Source organism: Mytilus californianus, unplaced genomic scaffold (genome assembly GCF_021869535.1).
Source record: "Mytilus californianus isolate M0D057914Y unplaced genomic scaffold, xbMytCali1.0.p SCAF_3, whole genome shotgun sequence".
Classification (NCBI taxonomy): domain Eukaryota; kingdom Metazoa; phylum Mollusca; class Bivalvia; order Mytilida; family Mytilidae; genus Mytilus; species Mytilus californianus.
In genome coordinates this window covers 30,924,294-30,939,388 of record NW_026262679.1, presented here as the reverse complement: position 1 = coordinate 30,939,388, position 15,095 = coordinate 30,924,294, and positions in this window count along the sequence as shown.

Genomic DNA, 15,095 nt, shown 5'->3' with positions numbered 1-15,095 from the left:
AAATTATAGACACTGAAGAAGGCTATTTGTTAAGCCAAATGTTTGTCAACACGATTTAATAACAACATCTTCGTACAATACCATCTTATATTAGTATCGTTGTGCAAATCTCTAGACTTATATAATGTTTTCCTTATCTGCACAGTATCGTCTATTTTAGACGATGCGGTACATAGTAAATTTGCTGGTTGGTCCTTTTTATAAACTTCTATATATATACTAGTATATACGAGTCTAAATTGAAAACAACGTTCTATCCTATGATTGCGTTGGATAAAAACCGCAATTTTTATACGTGTGCATGCAAAACAAATTTCTTGGTAGAGGGGTCCAAATACAGCACAAACAACATTTTCCAAAAGACCAAATGAGTGAAAAAGTATATTTTAACAAAACGCATTTGACTAGCAGGTCGAACAACTGATGTTCTTAAACCCTGCTAGTATATATATATAGCAACCATATCCATGAATATCTGTGAAACAGTGAAACCGGCAGGAAACTATGGAGAACATTTTTGAACAATTTGATGTCCTAATAGACAAAATGTGAATATTCATATTGAATATAAATATTTAGCGCATTTTCAGCTTTACTTTTTTCATATATATATATATATCTATTTTCTTTAAACTTCTTTTGCCCTTACAAATTAAAGCCATAAAACGGATATATATTTTTGCTGCCTTAACAAAGTTATGCCTTTTCAAATTCAATAAAACATTTACAGTTCCTGTCACATTTAAAGAATCAGCAGATTTAGTATGATTGCAAATAGGAACTATCCATCAGAGACAAATGACGTGAGAAACTATAGGTCATCGTACAACCTTTAACAATAAGCAAAACCCATTCCGCATACAAGCTATTAAAGGCCCATACGAAACAGGACGTAATACAATTCAAACGAGAAAACAAACGGCTTGATTTATGTAACAAAACAACAAACGAAACAAAATACGATATACAGTAACAAACGAATGAAAAAAATCATTTATCCAAGACAAAATATCAATCAGTAAACATCCAATTGATTAAGTGCAAAGAAGTCAGAAACAGTTTAGGAAAAATTACCTTGTGCAATGTCAAAAATATTTATTGGAATGAAGTTGAATTGTAAGCCTTGATAACTGTATAGCATTACATCTTCAATTATGATTTAATTTATTGATAAGAAAATCAATGTAAGTTCCGATGAAAACAATATCTTAAAATCTTATTACAACGTTAAATTGATAAACTTTGAGAATAAATTTATCAAAAGGATTGGTAATATTACATGAATCGTATCTAAATTTACCGGCTGCAAAATCAACATCACCGTTAAAATAATAGAAATACGTTTACAACAGGTACAGCCAAACTATCAAATCAAATCTTGAAAAGAATTTAGCAAATGTTTAAGTAATTTGTGGTAACAAAATCCTTGACTTCATAAATCTTTCCAGTGATACACTTATAACGTTAATTGAAATATATTACGTCACTATAACCACCGACAAAGCGAACGAGTTTGTATATATAAACACAGAAAAATAAAGCCTAAGAAGCATTACCGTAAAAAAAAGGAAAATTTACAAAAGGAAACAAAAAATCATTTTCTTTGTCGTTAATTTTAGCATAGAGTTACTGTGTGAAACTGAAATATCTAAATGTAGGAAAAAGCACATTGGTGTTACTTTCATTATGAGATGCAAATGCTAATTATATCCCACTTTATCAAGTCATCTTTTTTTTTGAAGCGCGCATCTCTACGTACGGGAGGTTGCGTTTGTAAGCCGTTAAGGCCCAACTAAAGACTGATATTTACTTTAATACCTTAACACATGAGAAAATAATACCACATTTTGATGTGATCGGTACATGGGATACAATATCCGGCAAATCTTTGCTGAAAATATATTTTCTGACGGTACATATGTAAAAAAAAATGCATATTTTATGGTTTGTCTTGTCGCATAACACACCTTGATTATATAGCTTAAACAGTATATAGAAATACATATATCAACCCTCTCATTCAAATACAATGTTTCAAAGTCTTCTCAGACCTTTATTTTGCATACGGTTGATTTTAAGGTGATATACAACTTACTTATCTAGATATAAACGTTGATAATTACTGTTCAGTTAAATTAAAGTTTTAATGTAATTTAATGAAACAGGAAACAAAACAATTGTATCGGTATATGAAAAATACAAGTCACTTGGTAAGTAACTTATTATATAAACTTTGGAAAAGAGGGGTGCTATGTTTTTACTAAAGTTCATGACTTTTTCTATGACGGAAAAGTAAATGATTTGTTTCAACAATTTAAAAGGAATTAATTCCGAATAATTGTTTTCTCTGTTTTGCCTAGCAATGCCATTTTTCTAAAAAAAAAAAAAAAAAAAAAAGAATCAGAAAAGAATATTTTACAATTTTATCTCACATAATGTTGCTTTATTAATGCGATAAATTAGCAGATCTTCGAATTATTTGTGTTGAAAGTTAAACTTTGCTGTAAAGACGTTTTCTTGTACTTGTACATCAAGTTAATAAAGGAATGGATTGTTACTTCCTTAGACCTTTCAAGAATATTCAAGATGGGAAATTGTACATACAACCCCCAAACGGCAACAACACAAGATATTTTTTAAATGTTTAAATTTTTAAACAAACTGTAGTTTGCATTTAAATCAAGGTAAGTAATGAACTTACGCAGGTCATTATTTTATGCCTTGAAGCACATTTCTTTGAAACTTAGTATCATCATGGTTGTTTCTTCAAAAGAATGACATATCTATACTACTAAAATAACGAGGTCCAATTTGTTAGCCGGCATGACGTAAAAACGACAAATCAAAGAATTCAACTTTATATATAACTAACATAGGACAATGGTGTTGATTAAAAATTACAAAAATTTCATGTCCTTTTGTTTTCCGATACCAATAGTGTAATGTCACATGTTACCTGTTACCTATTACCTGTTACCTAATGTGTACGTTTCGCCTCTGTCAGGCGCATCACTAAACGGTGTATTTAGGATTTGCTATATACAAGGGTCATAATCACACCTGAATTTCGTCAGGGATTGACACTACTAAATTCAATCATTGACAAAAACATATATCTACAAGTAGTTTCCGGTTGTAGTAAGAAAACCAGGACGGGTTCAAACAGAAATATTTTGAAAGCAGAGAAAACTGTACACCTTATAATCAACATGACTTTATCAAATGACAATATGAATACTAAAATGCAGGCTTAAAATAAGGCGAATTAGGTACTTAAATTAAGTCACGGCCCCGCGATGTCGCGGGTGTGTTCTAGTCTGGCTGGAGATAATGACTCCATACCGGTATACAACAATCGGCTAATTTTAAGAATCAGAGAAAGGCATTTTTCATTTACATACAATAACCCATAACAATCAAAGGCTATACAGAATGTGCATATATCTATTCTTAATATGTGCTTGCACAAATGTTACATATTTAAAAATACAAGAGTTATTACAAGTATCGCTACGGTACGATTATTTTATATGCAAAATAATATGTACATATAATACATAATTTCGTAATTTTAATTCCTGAAAAGAAATAGTTTTGAAAATTAAACTTAATATCGGCTAACCTATTGCAACCATTTCCTTTATACTTATCTGTTAAAATTAAATACCCCGTATACCTGTACCTGATATAGATTGCAATATAACAGCCGATAATTCTTTCTGATCTGATGGTTAATAAGGTTAAAAAATAATTTCAAGAGACCGCGTTTACTTTTTGAAATGATAACTGCGCTTTTATCTTTCCTAACAATTAAAGTAGAATATAAACGCATTAGGTACTGTTACTTGTAAAAAAACAGTATTCAAATTAAACCATCTACAGGCTGTCAGGACCACTCCGTTTTAATTTGTTAACCGCGTAAAGTAAAGACATATTTGAGCCATCTTCTCACTGTTATTATACATAAACGGTTGCGCAATAAGGTATAATAACTTAAAAAATTCAATTCAAAACACAAACCCTACCGTGCATTTGGTTTTTTAATAGACAAATAAAAACATCCTCACTTAAAATTTGTCTGTCATTATACAAAATTTGACATAACGTTCATTCTATGTTTTTTCACGATACCTGCATTAGCCTATGAGTGTCATGGCAGTTAACATTTAAACATGTATGAGCTATATGTAAAAGGGGGTTAAATTGGTGTTTACTTATGAAAACAATCATAGATAAAAAGGTAATTTTTGTTATAGTCATTCATTACACATACTTACATAATGTACTAAAAATTTTGCTAAAGGACTAATTAAAAACTGTGGTAACATGAAGGTAAATTTCGAAGGAATACATTTACAACAACGTCCTCTTTTTAAACTCCAGCTTAATCCATAGATACAGCAACAGCAGCATCCAGTTAAAAGTCCTTTCTGAAAAAGACCAATATAGATGATGATTATTGACCCATTATTTCCAATTAAATTCTCAAAATAAAAGTTACATAAATTGTGTTTTATCATCGACAAAAAAAGCTGCATAAATTGTGTAACTTCAGATTGCCATGAAACCTCTTTCTTAACTATTAACATAAATATCAATAGCATTCAAAGCCGGGCTTTAGAGTTACTCTTAAACAACCTACCCTAGGGGAAGTGTGAAGCTTATATGGATACTAAAAACTCCAAAATCTGTTACAGTATATACAATCTAAATTTATATCCTCTTGCAACAGAATGAAGGTATTTGACTTCCCAACCCTAGTATTCTCCATTTACAACTTTAAACAAATTGAAAGAATTAGTTTTTCCTTGTTTCATTAAAAAACAAATGGCCAACGAAGATACACATATCTTATTTTGGGAAGGGAAAAATCATACTTTGTAACAAATCACTCCGATTTCAGAATATTGTTCTCGGCGACTGACATCATCAAGATTCTTGATTCTTTTTATTGACAACATTTTTTTTACGTTTGGAGGACGTGTTGTTTTCGACAAACAATCGGCGTTCCTTTGGACACTAATGGTGATCCTATTCTTGCTGACTTGTTCCGATATTTATATGAGGCAAACTTCATAACAAATCTTTTGAGGAAGAATGAGAAGGAGCTGGCATTACCCTTTCACTTAACGTTCCGCCATAAATGTGACCAGCCATGAGATTTTCAGGCTTATAGAGGTACCAGGGTCAAAATGAGTTTTTTGCATTGTTATAAAGTATACATGTATACATATATTCAAAACACCCTGACAAGTTATTTTGCTTAATTCTTCAAAATGACAGAATTATGGTCATTTTTGTTAGTTTCGATTTGATTAAAAAAAAAAATCATTTTTTATCTTCAATTTTTCACATGTATATTTATCTATTATAGTTGCTATGTCATACTGGGTTGTTTTGGTTTTATTTGGTTTTATTTTTTTTTTGTGGGGGGGGAGGTCAGTTCCTTTTTAATTTATCTAATCAAGACGTAATTGGAGCTTAAATAACTAAATAAATGAAGAATTTTAATTCAGATGCCATAGCAACAATTAATGTAACTGAATCTACAATCAAAATAATAATGACTTTAACATTTCTTTCGTAAGGAAAAATATATGTATGCTAAGAAAGTGAATAACAAGAAATATGATAAACCACCAAGGATGTAAGAAAACTTTCAACAACACATACATCTTGTTTTTGTAGTTCTAAGACAATTTATCTAATCAAGACGTAATTGGAGCTTAAATAACTAAATAAATGAAGAATTTTAATTCAGATGCCATAGCAACAATTAATGTAACTGAATCTACAATCAAAATAATAATGACTTTAACATTTCTTTCGTAAGGAAAAATATATGTATGCTAAGAAAGTGAATAACAAGAAATATGATAAACCACCAAGGATGTAAGAAAACTTTCAACAACACATACATCTTGTTTTTGTAGTTCTAAGACAGTCATAGATAAAAAAAAAACTAAGGAATAAACATGGGATGAGACACTATCGGGGTCCTAATTGGCAGGTGTATCTTGCTTGATTTAAACGTACCGGTATATATCCATACATACATGTATGTTCATATTTTCCCTTACAATGTAAAACATCGAGATTTACTCCAAAAACTTGGTGTTCATGCTGCAATCTGATTCGGGTTAGTTATAATTTTTTGGTACTTTATTTTTCTAAATAATATCTCGCAATGGTGATATAATTTAAACCATTTTGTATAATCGAAAACATATTAATGATTCAGGAGAAAGTGGTTTACGCAATAAAATCTAAGAGATAAATTGTGTTAATCAAGAACGCAATTCTAAACAAGATTTTAACCTAATTCATTGATTTTAATTAAAAAATTAACTTGTTTGCTTATAAAATTCAAATTTCTTCAAGTCATGAAAAAATGAAACTTTATTTTACCGCATGATATAAAAGAGAGGCGAAATATACCAAAGGGACATTCAAATTCATCAGTCGAAAATAAACTGACAATGCCATGGCTAAAAAAGGAAAGAAAGACCAAAAGACAAACAATAGTACACAAAACACAACACAGAAAACTGAAGACTGAGCAACACGAACTCCACCAAAAACTGGAGGTGATCTCAGGTGCTCCAAAAGGGTAAGCAGGTCCTGTTACACATGTGGCACCCGTCGTGTTGCTCATGTTAGTACAAACCCGGTAATAAGTCTAATTCGGTAGATCATATTCGGGGAAAAGGGAACGGGATTGTAGTTACGACATTTGGACCATATCCGCTATCATCTGTGAAACGGATATTCTATAGCAGTCTACCAACTCGTGTTGGCGTCCGTAAAATTTACGAGGGGATGATTTCAACTTCACCTCTTGGAACTCTTGGTTTAAGAGCTTCCTTGTGAGCAGCAACCCTCTATCAAGGAAATCATGATAAGAAATACAAGATACATATAATTGGACATTCAGTGTCCCGATTACGTTACGTGACTTTACATCAACATGTTTTCATTATGACGTTTACCGCCATAAGCCTGGAAATGTCATGGAGGGTCACATATATGATTTCTTCTCACAAAATAGTTCAAAGTATGGTTTCGATGTTCAACCAATCTATCACATCGAACTTGAAATAAAGGATACAACGGATACAGTTCAGGCTGCCTCATATATTGACTTACATCTAGAATTTTACAATAAGGTTCGGTATATGTAGTAATATTGAAGCAGCGCTTGGTTAGTGAGTATATATCACCAAGTTCATACGATATTCTAGAGCTTGAGTTTCCTATCCTGATTTCTTTAATAGAGGGTTGCCGCTTACAAGGATGCTATTTGACAAAGGGTTCCAAATTTGTACTACTTTAAGGCTGCTTTTAGAAATTTAGAACATGCTAGAGTATAACATTGAATTATACAATCATATTTTTGTTGTCTTGTTGTCTGTGCTTTATTATGTGAACTGTTGTTTTACTTTTCGTCACTATTCTATAGACATCGTGTTGCTTCTTTTAAAAAAAAATCGTTGACATCCATAAAATGAATGCGACAGGTTAAACATGTTTGTAAACGGTAAACCTCCAAACTAACCTGGGGCATCCAATAGTTGGAAAAGTGCTTAATTCATGATCGGTACCAAGAAAAAAAATTAATAAAAATAACACAAAGACAAAAGAGAAAAAGTAGAAATCAGAAAGTACTAGCTAGTTGAAACTGTAAATACATCATAATTTTCGTTCCATTTTTCCAATATTCCTTTCTGTGTGATTAATTTCATTTGTCCAAATCTGACGGTGTTTACATAATCCAATTAGTTCGCTGTGTTTATAGAAACATTAAAGGTTTCAATGAACTTAATCTATAAATTATCAAGCATGGAATTTCGTTACCACACATTGATTAAAACCTGCTAAATTACAATCTCAGATCTTGCTCCACATGTGTCACCCGTCGTGTTGCTCATGATTAGTAATGACGTTAACGGTAATTTTTGGTGCATGACGAAAAAATGTACACTTTTTTTTAGACGATAAAAAAATCGACTGACTTTGACGAATTACGTTAAATTTTTTCCAAAATTAACGATAACGATAATTATTTGACACCTCTGACGAATCACATTTAAGGATATTTTGACGAATCACGGTAACATTTTAACCAATTTGACGCAAACGGTAGCCGATAATGACCGTTTGAAGCCTGACGGTAAAGGGCATTCCTACCCTCTTATATACTAATCTTAATTTCAATGAAATTAAAACGGCTATAGAAAATACGCTTACAGACCATGTAAATCAAGAATATGATATTAAAAGACCATCTACAGAAAGTCTACTTCATATTCTTAATATTTTACTGACAAAAAATGAATTTACTTTATAAACAAATCGTTGGCGTTTCAATGGGCGGAGTTGCTTCCCCGGAAATATCTGATATTGCTATATTTGACCATATAAATATTATTATAGAACAATATCAATATAAAGATAATATTAAATTTTATAAACGAACGAGAGATGATGGCTTTATTATATTTTTTTATGGAAGCAATGAGCAAATTAAGCAATTATTTGAAATAGCAAATAAGAAACATAACCTGCTGAAATTCACTTTTGAAATAAATACTGATACTATGAAATTCTTAGATGTTGTATTGTATTAAAGGAAACGGATCACTAAATCACAAATATAAAATTTCAAATATGAATCTTTTCAGAGAAAGGGCAATAACTAATGACAATGCTTTCATTTTTGTGTAATTGAAACTGTGATATGTATATACAAATTGTGAATATAATAAAGATAAAAAAATCACAAATATTGAATAATATTCGTCACGAAGACAGACAGTTAAAACTTCGAAAGAAATAATATAATAATAAAATAACAGGCAGAAATATGTTCATTACAACGTATCAATATAATGCTGAATATCTTAAAAAGATTATAACAAAGTTCTGGTATATTATTCGGTAAGATCCGATTGCCAAACAAATATTTAAACCTAAACCAGATATGGGTTTCAAAAAAAATAAGAATATTAGCGACATGATAATTAATCATTAAGTCGCAGAACACTTCCACAGGAGTCTTTATAATATAGTTTTATACTGTGAAACAGATGTTATAAAGACATGATATCGATTTATTTCAATAGATCACATATCTGAGATAACTGACGGTTTTTTATACATCCATGTTTCAGGGTACCTACACAAACTTTGTCAAATGCTAAACATGGAGACTTTTGTATATTATCATAAAGATGATAAAACAAACACGCCAGTATATCCTGAATTCAACAATATAACATTGATAAATACTACCTCTACTAGATCCCGTGTAGACTTATGTTGAATTAATTAGTGATAAAAATAAAGACAATAAGTCTTTTCATTATATATATATGAATAATTAAACAATAGTGTTGATCTCCTTGGTCAGTTTCTTTAGTCTGTAAAAAGATTAGCTACAACGAAGACCTATTTGCACGTGTAGTTAATAAATTAAAAAAAAACGGTTATGAAACAGACACACATCTATCTACTATACTAGATACGAAATAAATACATAAAGGTCGGCCTCTGATGAGGGTTTACCTAGGAACATTCCCGAAAGAACCCGAAACATTGCATATTAAATTCTAAAGAATTAAGCAATAAAAAGTACGTAGTGTCAGGTCAGAAATATTGATGGCATACCATGAATAAGTGGGTTTATGGTCATTTTATAAAAAAATTTGATACGGTGAATATTTCATTAGTTGTGATTTCACCCGTTGAATCAGGTTCTATTTAATTATAGATTTTTTTATCCTTATTTATGCTATGGTACGACGTATTTCTGATCGAGAAACTACGTACGACACTATACTATATGCAAAATGTAATAGTATACATCTTTCTATATGTATATAATACTGTACATCTTACACAATATACATGTAACTATTTATGTAAATAACATAGATCTATTATATAGCTATAACAATTTACATAAATAACAAAGATCTATCTAAACACAATAAAGTAATGAATAAAAATAAAGTAAAATAAAATAAAATAACACAGAAACAAATTGTATGTATATAACATACAAGACACTGATATATATATACTGGAAAATGATACCGAATCATATTTGACTAAAAAATGGAAGATATACTATTATACTAGCAAACAACCTTATGTCATCACTATATCATAGTCCTAAACATACATAAAATATTTGCAAATGGACGTTAAACAACCAACAATCAATACAATCGCTATATCATGTCAAACCTTAGAAGGTAACATCAAAACTAACTACAAACTGATATGATTGTCAATGAACTTTGGAAGTTATACTATTATACTAACATACTACCTTATGTCATCACTATATATATCATCGTCCTAAATTAAACATTCATGAAATACTTATCACTGGACGTTAAGCAACCAACAATCTATAATTCATCGCTATTTCATGTCAAACCTAAGAAGGTAACATGGAAACGAATTACAAACTAATGTTATTGTCAATGAACTATGGATGTTATACTATTATACTAGCAAAAAACCACATGTCATCACTATACCATACATGTAGTCCTAAACATACATGAAATATTTGCAACTGGACGTTAAGCAACCAACTATCGATAATTCATCGCTATGTTAAACCTTAATTGTTACTTGAACTAAGTACAATCTAATGTGATTGTCGATGAACTATGGAAGTTATACTATTATACTAGCAAACTACCTTATGTCATCACTATATCATAGTCTTTAACATACATGAAATAATACATGGAAATGAATTTACTTTTAATGAAAACGCATTTAAACAAATCGTTGGCGTTTCAATGGGCGGAGTTACTTTCCCGGAAATATCTGATATTGCTATATTTGACCATATAAATGATATTATAGAACAATATCCATACAAAGATAATATTAAATTTTATAAACGAATGAGAGACGATGGCTTTATTATTTTTAATGGAAGCAATGAGCAAATTAAGCAATTATTTGAAATAGCAAATAAGAAACATAACCTGCTGAAATTCCCTTTAGAAATAAATACTGATACTATGAAATTCTTAGATGTTGTATTGTATAGAGGAAAACAGTTCACTGAATCTGAAATCCTAGATGTAAACTGATACACCAAACCCACTGAAATATTTCAAAATTTACATAAAAGCTCGAGCCATGCTAAAAACTGTTTCTTTTCTTTTATTCAAGGAGAAGAGAGTAGAATTCTTAGAAATACTAGCAGTAAGGACTAATTTAATAAACGTATTAAACTGTTTATAGATAAATTATCTAGACGGGGATACACGAAAGAAGTCGTCAGTCGAATATTGCATAAAATTCGTCACGAAGACAGGCAGTTAAAACTTCGAAAGAAACAATATAATAATAAAATAACAGGCAGAAATATGTTCATTACAACGTATCAATATAATGCTGAATATCTTAAAAAGATTATAACAAAGTTCTGGTATATATTTCGGTAAGATCCGATTGCCAAACAAATATTTAAACCTAAACCAGATATGGGTTTCAAAAACAATAAGAATATTAGCGACATGATAATTAATCATTAAGTCGAAGAACACTTCCACAGGAGTCTTTATAATATAGTTTTATACTGTGAAACAGATGTTATAAAGACATGATACCGATTTATTTCAATAGATCACATATCTGAGATAACTGACGTTTTTTTATACATCCATGTTTCTACCCGGCAGGGTACCTACACAAACTTCTTCAAATGCTAAACATGGAGACTTTTGTATATTATCATAAAGATGATAAAACACGCCAGTATGTCCTGAATTCAACAATATAACACTGATAAATACTATATCTACAAGATCCCGTGTAGACTTATGTTGAATTAATTAGTGATAAAAATAAAGACAATAAGTCTTTTCATTATATATATATATGAATAATTAAACAATAGTGTTGATCAACTTGGCCAGTTTCTTCAGTCTGTAAAAAGACTAGCTACAACGTAGACCTATTTGCACGTGTAGTTAATAAATTAAAAAAAACTGTTATGAAACAGACACACATCTATCTACTATACTAGATACGAAATAAATACATAAAGGTCGGCCTCTGATGAGGGTTTACCTAGGAACATTCCCGAAAGAACCCGAAACATTGCATATTAAATTCTAAAGAATTAAGCAATAAAAAGTACGCAGTGTCAGGTCAGAAATATTGATGCCATACCATGAATAAGTAGGTTTATGGTCATTTTATAATGTTTCTCCCACATACTGAATGCCACAAGTGTCACATGTTAATATATAAATTGAGTTCTCCGTTTTACAGTTGGAATTTGAGTAGATGGTATAATTTTGTTTAGTAGCGGAGCAGATGAAAGAACTGCTTGTATTGGCAGCTTTACAACACAAGCAGTTCCTTCGACCACATTGTTTGTAGCAACCGGGAGATGGAGTAGGCTGCTTTGCTAATACAAATGTCACTAATTTGTCATGGATGTTTTAAGGTCTTCTGAAGGCCATGACTGGTGGTGAGGAAAATACGTTTTTAAGATTTGAATCATTTTCTATAATTTTCCAATGCTTCTGAACAATGGAAGACACATTTTTAAAATCAGGATGGTGAGTGAGTACATGGGGTATTCTGTTAGGTGATTTATTTTTATCTTTGTACTCTAAAAGTTCTTGGCGACTAGTTTTGTTTGCTCTTTCGAAAGCGCTATCAATGATGTTGTTATTGTATCCTCGAACAACTACATGTTTACGTAGTTGTCCAAGTCTAGCATTTTGCGTATTTTCAGTAGAGCACATTCTCTTGATTCGCAATGCCTGGCGGAATGGGATGCCACGGGAGCAGTGTTCAGGATGGCAACTTTTAGGAGAAAGGAATTGATGTTAGTCCGTTTGTTTGGTATGAAGGTCCGTTATAATAGTTCCGTTCTTGATGTAACTCGTAGTGTCGAGGAAGTTTATTTTCTCTCATCAGCTCCGTTACTAAACAAAATTATACCATCTACTCAAATTCCAACTGTAAAACGGAGAACTCAATTTATATATTAACATGTGACACTTGTGGCATTCAGTATGTGGGAGAAACAATGGACAAATTTAATATTCGGCTCAATAATCATCGTTCATGGTACAAAACCAACAAAAACTGTCCTCTCACAAGACTTCTTCGTTCAACGAAACATTCTTTTGATGTTACTTTCCAATTCATAAAAGTCTACACCGAGTGGGACACCACGGCGAGAAGGAGAAGAGAAAATTTTTGGATCCACCAACTCCACACTTTAGAACCTGATGGTCTTAACGAAAAAGATGAGAAAAGATACAGGAAAGATAAAGAATAATTTAGTACACAGCATCGTCCTTTTTATCCTGTAATATTGGCCAATTGACGTTGCTAACTTCAACTACCAATTTAAAAATCTTGAACTTCATCCAAATTATGTATAATTTTCAAGGCAGCTAAATTCAAGTGCAACATATACATTGAGCTGCAAAAGTTTCTTATCATCTACATCCGATTTCACCTGGATAGATGCACGCTTGATAAAGCTAGTTAGTCTAGCGAAATATTGCGTTTATTTTCATCATTTTGTAAATATTTTAAACATTCTTATATTTACATACTAAATAGTGTCTTAAAATTACATTGTTAGGCAATCTATATATAAATATATACATGCTTTTAGACAGGGTAAGTAACGGGTATATTAAGAAACAATTGTTAGTGGCACTTGTTTTAATTTTGATTGTTAATTTTGAGGTGGTACTTGAGAGTGTCTGAAATTCAGAAATATTGTTTTTTAAATTAGACATATATTTGTATTGGACATACTTGTTGCTCCACGACTATCCTTTGGTTGTTTGGTTATTTGATATTGTGGTATTTGCGTACGGCCGCGTTCATTGTTTTAGTAATCGTCAATTTAAGTGATTCAAATGTCTATATGTATATCTGGATTTCAAACGCAATTTATTTTAATAGTTTGAATATATTATATTGAAAGTTGGTATTTATTTTAGGTGATCCTGGAGTTTCTACACCTACATGCAGTGTGGCTCGTAGCACAGCAGGCAGTAAAGATAAGGATGCATCGTCCGAGTTGAAGGCAATTAGAAATGAGCTTGATGCCATGAAGGCGCACAAGAATGATTTACAGGTAAATGAAGCACTTTGTTATGTTCGGACACTAGGGGCACGTCCCAAGTTGACTCCCCCGAGTGTTTTATTAGCTGCAATTGTAATGCTTGTTAAAGCTGCCCATAAGAACAACCACAAGGATGCCAATTTCTTTTCTAAATCATTTGCATCATGTAGAAAGTATGAGGACAGTGAGGATTTTTCGTGGTTAGTGCTAAAAATGTTTGGGTCGATGGAGGATAAGAAGATTGCATCGACAGAGGCGCAATGGGTCAAATCTAAGCGTTACGAGGAGGTTGAGAAAATAAAGAGATACCAGTAGACTCAGCACCGAATGAGAATGTGCAGCATAACTACCATGGTTTTTCTTTTCAACCTCCCATGCCTTATCCTACGCCAGGGTACGGGTTTCCTCTATTAATGCAAGGCGGTTATATTGGCGGTCCAAGGCCAAGTTTTAGATCGACGTCGAAATAATAATAATGGACAGTGCTATTACTGTAAGGAACCTAGACATTTTATCCAATGTCCAACACTGAAGAAAGAATAATAAGATTTCATACTAGGTTGTTGTACATATCATGTTTTGTAGGTTTGAGGGATTTTGCTGTATTTTTTATTTATATTTCTATTTCTATTTCTTTTTTGTATTTTTTTGTAAATATGCCTGACCCTTCCCAGGTGCACTGAACTAGTGAATCTCGTTCACGCGGGCAAGGGGCTTGGCGTCTCTCAGAATTGATTCCAAATTTTTTTTATTTCCATTTTCAGAAATATTGTGATTTGCCAATCCGGAAGAAGGCTAAGTTTGAAATCTTTATTCAGAATTGTGAATTCCGACCTAATTTCGACCCAGAAGGGGTACATGTTAGGAAACCAGGTGATATTTTTTGGATCAATGCATATGAAGAGACGATCCAGCCTTTATCTTGCGTAGATGCGGAATATGTAGCTAAGACTAGTGAATT